Consider the following 8,775-nt stretch of genomic DNA (forward strand, 5'->3'; position numbering starts at 1 on the left):
TGGGCTATAATCTCAAATATAAATCCTATAAGAAAAATTGGAAACACTTTAATAAAGAATAAAATCTATTTTTTATTACCATATTTTGTTAAAATCATATATAAAATAGATGTTTAAAGGAGGAAAAAAACATCACAAAAATTGGATCACAGGGAACTGAGAACGTAATGTTAATAATATTTATACTATCACAATGAGATTCAAATCAAATGAATAATATTTCATAAATACAATTAAAAAATTATAAATATATAAAGTGCAAATGGAAGAACAAAACCATTTTAATCATATACAGGTTGGTCCAAAAGTAGGTGGACAGTATGTTTAATAGGGTTATCAAACATGGTGAAAAGTGAAACTGACTCCCCACAGGCCCCCACATAGTATGATGGCTCCACAATCTACCACATACATTATGATCATCCTCAAAGTTCCCCAGACACAGTATGATGGTCCCCACAGGCCCCCACATTGTATGACTGCTATCTAGTCCACCAGATACATTATGATGACCCCAGAGTCCCACAGACACAGTATGATGACCCCTACAGGCCCTATCATAGTATGACGGCTCCACAGTCCACCACACACATTATGATAACCTCAGAGTCCCCCACACACAGTATGATGATCCTCACATAATATGATGGCTCCACAATCCACTCCCAGAGTGTCCCAGACACAATATGCCCTTAGCAACCAATCAGATTCCACCTTTCATTTTCCAAAGAGTCTGTGAAGAATGAAAAGTAGATTCTGATTGGTTGCTAAGGGCAACTGAATCACTTTACACCATGTTTGATAACCCTATTAAACATACTGTCCACCTACTTTTGGACCACCCTGTATATAATGTGCAAGTGCCTTAGTGTAGCGGAATACATAGTAACATAGTTTATAAGGCTGAAGGAAGACCTTATGTCTATCTAGTTCAGCCTATTTTTAGTGCCGCTGTTCTGCAGTACCAGAACCAGGGGATGTGTTACGAACCGGCGCCGCCATAGCCACAAGCAGCCTGCTGCGGTTCCTGTTGTGCCCAGGCGCCGGCTGCCGTTCTTGGCCGTGCCTCGGGTCGTCCAGTTGGCTGCTCCTTCCACCACGTCTAAGTGTGGAGAGGCGGCTAGTGCGCATGCGTGCGCCGATTTACCCCAGCCAGAGTCTAAGTCTGGTGTTTTGCCTACTGAGCATGCTCAGCCTGATTGTGTCATTTCTGAGACTAAGTCCTCAGTTCAGGCTACTGAGCATGCTCCCACAATTAATCCTAACCGCCTCTTTGCACAGGTACTTGGACTTCGTGCTCTGTCTAAGTTCTGGGATGTTCCTACTGAGCATGCTCAGGCAGTCTGATTTCTGAATCTGTTGTTCAGGATACTGAGCATGCTCAGGCACTTAGTGCATCAGAGGCTAGGTCCGGTAAGGACCTCACTGAGCATGTCTGTGAGGTGGCAGGCCCTGATAGGGCAGAGGGTGTGAGGTGTCCTGATGACTTGGCCACTCCGGACTGGCTCGCAGAGGACCGGCCCTATGATCTGGCACCTCACCATTGGTCGTCAGACGATGACTGGTGAAGTGTTTGGGGCATGGCTGCCATGAGGTCATCAATGACGTGGCAGTTCCGGATAGGCCGCTGGTGACGTCGCTGCTGACATGGCACTCTGCTATTGAACCTTGATGGTTCCACCCTAGGTTTGGGGTGGACCCAGGTTATAAAAGGGGCTGGAGACAACATGGAGGTGTGCAGTCTTCATTTGGAGTTCATGGTGGCATTAGCTTTGTTGGAAGTGGTAGGTAGGGCTAGGCGAACGGTGCCTGTCACGCCAAGATTCGTGGCTCGGCACATCAGGGTCAGGCGCCGTGCTTCCTTGCTGCCATTTCAGTTGTGCTATAGCAGTCCAGTGGCGTTAACTGGACTGCGGCTGCTGTGTCATCTGTCCGTTTGTGCCTCCTACGCACACGGACAGCATACCTATTGCGTTACTTGTCCGGTTGTGTTCTCTACGCACACGGACAGCATACCTGCTGTGTCACCTGTCCGGTTGTGCCCTCTATGCGCACGGACATCGTATTCCAGAACCCCTGTGGAGTTAACAGGGTGTTCCTGGATTGGGTGTGTGAACCCTATTTCTCGCCTCGGCTTCCCAGTCAAATGCTACTGGTGTGACTACGTGGTCTGACATGTCCTTCACACACGTGGCCAGTCGAGTGGTGACTAGAAACACTAATCGAAGGACCGCTCGGCCTGACGTGTCTTACACACGTGGCCAACAGGGCGCTGTCGCAGCGGTCTTCTCGGTCAACGCTAACTGGTTACCATTCGGCCTGACGTGTTCCCTGCACACATGGTTGGAGTAGCGCCCGCTCCACCGAAACGCTAACTGGGTTGTCGTCCAGTTTGACTTTTCCATATACACTTGACCGGTTCCCAGGTCTCCTGGGTTATCACTGAGTCATCAGCTCTATAGTCTCCACCTAACCCACAGGGTGCCAGCAGCTCCATTGCCATCTGGAGCACGGTGGGCCCCGACTGGCGATTGGGATATATACCCCCTGGTCCTAATCTGCCGGTCCCCCCATAACAGGATGGCAAAAACCCACAGAGTAGAAGCCAATTTTCTTCATAGGGAAAAAAAATATTTCCCGACTCCTAAGGCTGGGTCAACTATTTACCTGCAATATTATGTTATTCATAACCTTCTATATTGTTGCTATCAGGAAAAGCATCCATTCCTCTCTTAAATTCATTCAGTGAGTTGGCCATCACTAAAGTTGAGCGATGTTCGAGTCGAACTGTTCGCCACCTTCAAGTTCGAGTGATTTTGGGCGGTGTTCGAGACGGTGAACTCGAATGATTTGCTTAAAGTTCGGCAGTTCGAGTTACCGTTCGAGAATGGTTCGATCACCAAAAGCGTGGCTTTTCACAGTAAGTATGTGCGTATGTTGCGTATCTGCATGCGTCCTGCGTCCCCAGCACAATCCCTCTCTCTTTACTACTCACCGATCACGGGCACCTCGCTGCACGGCTGTCACAAATCTCCGACAGCTTTTCCTCTTTTAAAAAAAGGCTGCCGCTTCATTATTCAATCAGGTATTCCCTGCTTTCCCCTCCCACCGGTGCCCATGATTGGTTGTACAAAATGGATACAGCCGCACACTAAATGCCATCAATGTATAAGGGAACTCTGGTACTGCATTACTGCTATATGACAAAATGAGATTTTTAGTTTATGAATTGGCCAATGCATGTAAGCCCGGACACCAACGGCAAGGTAAATCTCAATATTCCGGGTACTTAACTAAAATGCCACTATCTAGGTTAAAAACATCCATGTATGGGTAGCTAGACTAAAAATCTAACTTGAAATGCCACTATCTGGACTAACCTACATGTGTGGGCAGCTAGGACTCCTGGTATAAGGATTATGAACACAGCCTGGTTTATAGGGCGGAGTGCTCAGTCAGAAAGAAACTCACTGCTATTATTTAAAAAAAACTGACCTGCACATCCTACAAGTGTGTATAGGTGCCAGCTGAAAAAACCTAGCAAATACAAAATGGATACAGCCGCACACTAAATGCCATCAATGTATAATGGAACTCTGGTACTGCATTACTGCTATATGAAAAAATGAGATTTTTAGTCTAGCTGCCCATACATGGATATTTTTAACCTAGATAGTGGCATTTTAGTGGCTTCTCTTCGCTCTTTTCCGCGCTCTTTTCCGCGCTCTTTTCTGCGCTTTCTCTCTCACGCTTTTTTGTTGCTGTAAAACTAGATTCTCAAGTGCAAAACGGAGGTCAAGATTACCAAATCTTCCTATGTTGTTCATTAGAGGCAGTAGCTCAATGGGTAGAGCTACTACCTAAGGAGATTTAGTTCACAAGTTCGAGTCCCGGCCATCCTAGTAAAGAATTTAAATTATAATCATTATTTATTTATAATTATAATTTAATTTAATTATGCACTGAGGGGAGGAGCCGGACATCAGCTGTGAGTCTCAGGCCACACCTCTAAAATTGGAGCAGTTCACGGAATGCAGCTGCATTGCTTTTTCCTCTCTCTCTCTCTCTTCTCTCTCTTCTCTCTCTTCTCTCTCTCTCTCTCTCTCTTCTCTCCTCTTCTCTCCTCTTCTCTCCTCTTCTCTCTCTCTCTCTTCTCTCCTCTTCTCTCTCCTCTCTCTCTCTCTTCTCTCTCCCTCACTCCCTGTCTCTCTTCTCTTTTCTCTCTCTCAGACCTGGCGATGATCAGCTGATGCGGTCAAATGACAGAAACAGCTGACACTATAAGCCAAGCAGTGAGGCCAGCTTTTTACCGCACAGCCGGCTAAACTATCAACTGCTGCTGCCGGAAAGGAGTCTACACAAAAGTGTGTAGTTTATTTTTTGTGTTTTTTTTGCACTGATGCATCAGCTGATTGTATAAAAGCCGTTTATACAATCAGCTGCTGTCTCATGTGATTCAGGCCCTTGAACCTGACACATCATCTGATCGCTTTGCCTTCCAGCAAACCAATCAGATGATATTGGATCTGGATTGAACGGCATGGAACCCTTGACCCAGGATTACTGTGGAGGAGGGTTCTTTATTTCAATAAAGATGGAGTCACTAATTGTGTTGTGTTTTATTTCTAATAAAAATATTTTTCTGTGTGTTGTGTTTTTTTTTTATCTGTACTAGAAATTCATGGTGGCCATGTCTAATATTGGCGTGACATCATGAATTTTGGGCTTAGGGCCAGTTGATAATATACAGCTAGCCCTAACCTCATTATTACCCAGCGAGCCACCCATCACCAGGGCAGCTGGAAGAGTTGGATACAGCGCCAGAAGATGGCGCTTCTATGAAAGCGCCATTTTCTGGTGCGGCTGCAGACTGCAATTCAAAGCAGGGGTGCCCACAAAGCTTGGGCACCCTGCGCTGAGATTCCAATCGTCAGCTGCCTAGTTGTACTTGGCTGGACACAAAAACGTCATTTTTTACAAAAATTTTTTTATGAAATTCATGAAATAATAAATAAAAAAGGTCTTCCCTATATTTTTGGTTCTCAGCCGGGTACAAATAGGCAGCTGGGGGTTGGGTGCAGCCCGTAGCTGCCTGCTGTAGCTGGCTAGCATTCAAAAACATGGCGAAGCCCATGTAATTTTTTGGGGGGGGCAAAAAACTCCTGCATACAGTCCTAGATGGAGTATGCTGAGCCTTGTAGTTCTGCAGCTGCTTTCTGCTGTCTGTCTGTATGAAGGAGAGCAGACAGCAGCTGCAGAACTACAAGGCTCAGCATGCTAAATTCACTAGTGTATGCAGAAGAGCAGACAGCAGCTGCAGAACTACAAGGCTCAGCATACTCCATCCAGGACTGTGTGCAGGAGAATTTTGCCCCCCAAAAAAATGATGTGGGCTTCGCCATATTTTTATATGCTAGCCAGTTACAGTACCCGGCTGGTAACTAAAAAAAATAGGGAAGCTCTTTTTTTTAATTATTTCATGAATTTCATGAAATAATTAAAAAAAAAAATTGACAAGGGCTTCGCCCCATTTTTGTATCCGGCCAGGTACAACTAAGCAGCTGAGGATTGGAATCTGCAGCACAGGTTGGCCCGAGCTTTCTGGGCCCCTCTGCTGCGAAGTGCAGTCCGCAACCGACCCAGAAAATGGCGCTTTCATAGAAGCGCCATGATCTGGCGCTGTATCCAACTCTCCCAGCAGCTCTGAAGCTGGGTGGCTTGCTGGGTAATAATGGGTTAATACTAGCTTTGTTTTACTAGCTAGTATTAAGCCAGAGATTCTTAATGTCAGGCAAGATTGACCCGGCCATTAAGAATATCCAATAAAGGGTTAAAAAAAAGGCACCACAAAGAGAAAAAATACTTTAATAGAAATAAATACACAGACACACTTAGAGACTTCATGTTTATTACTCCCTCTCATCCCTCCATGATCCTTGTCTTTTGTCTTCTTTCTCCTTCAACCCATGCAGCTCTGCTACATCAGACAGCACTGCATGGGAGGAAGACGCTGCTACTCCCCGTGCAGTCTAATCACTCAGTGAGAGTGAGCAGAGGCTGCGGGCTGTAAGCGGTGATGTCACCGCTGCCACTGTTGCTGAAGTAATCTGACAGGCGGTTTACTATAACAACAGTGCTCCGATCACGTGATTCCCGGTGCCACAATTCACCGGCTGTAGCAGCCAGTCCTTGCATGTGGGCTGACTCTGTAAAGAGCGCCCACATGCAGGAACGGGGAAGCCGACCATGTGCCAGAGCATCTCGCTGGTACACGGAGATGCACAAACGAGCACCACGTACGGAAGAGATGCACTGACAGGACCTAGCATGACATCTAGCTATGTGACCAGTCTGTAGCCAATGAGATAATACACACGTGACTGGTCACATGCTATTTTGACGTCACAGAAGTTCCTATCATCAGTGCTGGTTACCGGGAGGACGCAGCGATTATCGAAAGGAAAAGCGGCGGGAGACACAGTGCAGGATGCGTCGCGGGGACCTGTAAGTGTAATGGCAATGTTTATTAACTGTATGTGTACATGTATAATGTATTTTTATGTGTTTGTGTTTGCCTGCCATTATTTTCAATGGGATTCGAAAGAGTTCGTCGAACGTTCATCGAACGTTTGTCGAATGGAGCCTCCGTTCGATGAACTGAACCGAACTCGAACACTAGAGGGGTGACTCATCTTTAGCCAATCCCACTTCCTCAGGAAGAGAGTTCCAGAGCCTTACTGCTCTTACCATGAAGAACCCTCTTCTATGCTGGTGCAGAAATGTTCTTTCCTCCAAACTAAGAGAATGCCCACTTCTTCTTGTCACAGTCCTTGGTATAAACAGATAATGGGGGAGATCTCTGTATTGTCCTCTGATATACTTGTACATATTCATTAGGTCTTCCCTAAGTCTTCTCTTTTCTAGAGTAAGTAGACCTAATTTTGATAACCTCTCTGGGTATTGTAATGCTCCCTCTCCATTTATTATTTTAGTAGCCTGCCTCTGAACCCTTTCAAGTTCAGTAATGTCTTTCTTGAGCACCCAAAATTGCACACAATACTCCAAGTGTGGGCTGATGAGTGATTTGTACAGAGGGAGAATGATGTTTTCATCTCGTGCCCCAAGAACTCTTCTAATGCATCCCATATCCCTATTTGCTTTGGTGGCAGCTGCCTGACACTGGGCACTCCAATTTACCTTCTTATTGACTAAGATGCCTAAGTCTTTTTCTTTGTCTGATTTCCCCAGCAGTATCCCATTTAGTAAGTAATCGTGGCACCTGTTTCTTCTTCCCATGTGAATAAACTTACACTTATCTGTGTTATACCTTATTTGCCATTTTTCAGCCCAATTCTCCAATTTACTCAAATCCATCTGTAGTTACAAACTGTCCTCCTTTGTGTTTACTACCTTACATAGTTTTGTATCATCTTTAAATACTGATACTTAACTCTGTAAGCTATCCACCAGATCATTAATAAATATATGAAATAGTAGAGGGCCCAATGCAAACCCTTGGTTATTGATTATATACTGTATATTAACCTTGCTTTTCTTCACGGCTGTGCAGATTAAATGGTCTGTTCAGCTGGGTTATGGTTGCTATATTTATGGTAACCACAGTGAATTGATTGTATTGACTTGAGACGTTTGACACTATTTATCCTATCTTGGTGGCGGGTGTTTTCCTGGCAACTGGCGGGTTGTAGGGATAGAACAGGGAGAGGCGACGAGGAGCGGGGGCACCCAAAACTTTATGGTGCACCTCCGCTGGTAGGTAGGTTATAGGGAGGGATAGTACCCTGTTACGAGGGGGACCCGGGGAAGCGTGCCAAGATGGGAAATGGACTGCTTCCACCGGTCAAGGTCCACTGTGCGGTGTAAGGGACCGCCGCTATGGTGGGTGAAGAGTGAGCGGGTTGCTGCTAGCGATCGTCTGGAATGTCACAGACGATCTATGTACACCGATCTGCCCTAACCCGTGAGGGTTGTATGGCACAGATCTCACGGCTCGGTGTACCTGTTGCACGGGGAAGCACAGAGGTGCCCACGCACGTGTGCCAGTGGAAGTCACGAGAATATGGCACGAGGGTAGCACAGAGGTGCCCACGCACGTGTGCTTTCAATAACCAGGTGAGTCCAATGGAGACTTAAGGAGCTCACCTGGGACAGGAACACGGCCTGTTGACGGGGGTACTGCCGAAGCAGCAAGGCAGGAACACGGCCTGCAAACGAGGTACTGCCGGAGCAGCAAGGGCCAAGCCCACAAGAGACAGTAATGCCTGAGCAGTGGCGTGGCAGCACACTGCCAGACATCCAAACATAGAAGGACGGTCGCGCGCCGCCATGATGGCAGGGGGAGCTTTTAAGGAGGTGCAGCTCCACCCGAGGGCGGGCGCGAGGCGGAGATGACGGACTTGACCCAATCAGGGTCCACGACGTCCCAGCCTGGCCAGTCAGGATTCACCACGTCACCAGCCTTGTCATCAAGCCGTGTGACGTCAGTGAGCGAATCAGGACCCACCACGCATTGCACATGCTCACCCTCCTGCCTCTGGGAAATAGAGGCGGGATCCTCGGTCTCACAATGTGCAGATATAACGGGAATCTCACTGCTTCCCTGAGCAGTAAACCTCTGCACATTGCGCAGCCTCGCAGACCTTTGGGGCCGCTGAGCAGGAGAGTCTGCGGCAGGCCAGGAATGGGAGACCGCTTCACTCCTTGTAACAGGAGAACCACTAGGTGTCACCCTTCTGCTGCCTCTCTGAGAAGGTA

Source organism: Anomaloglossus baeobatrachus, chromosome 11 (genome assembly GCF_048569485.1).
Source record: "Anomaloglossus baeobatrachus isolate aAnoBae1 chromosome 11, aAnoBae1.hap1, whole genome shotgun sequence".
Taxonomy (NCBI): domain Eukaryota; kingdom Metazoa; phylum Chordata; class Amphibia; order Anura; family Aromobatidae; genus Anomaloglossus; species Anomaloglossus baeobatrachus.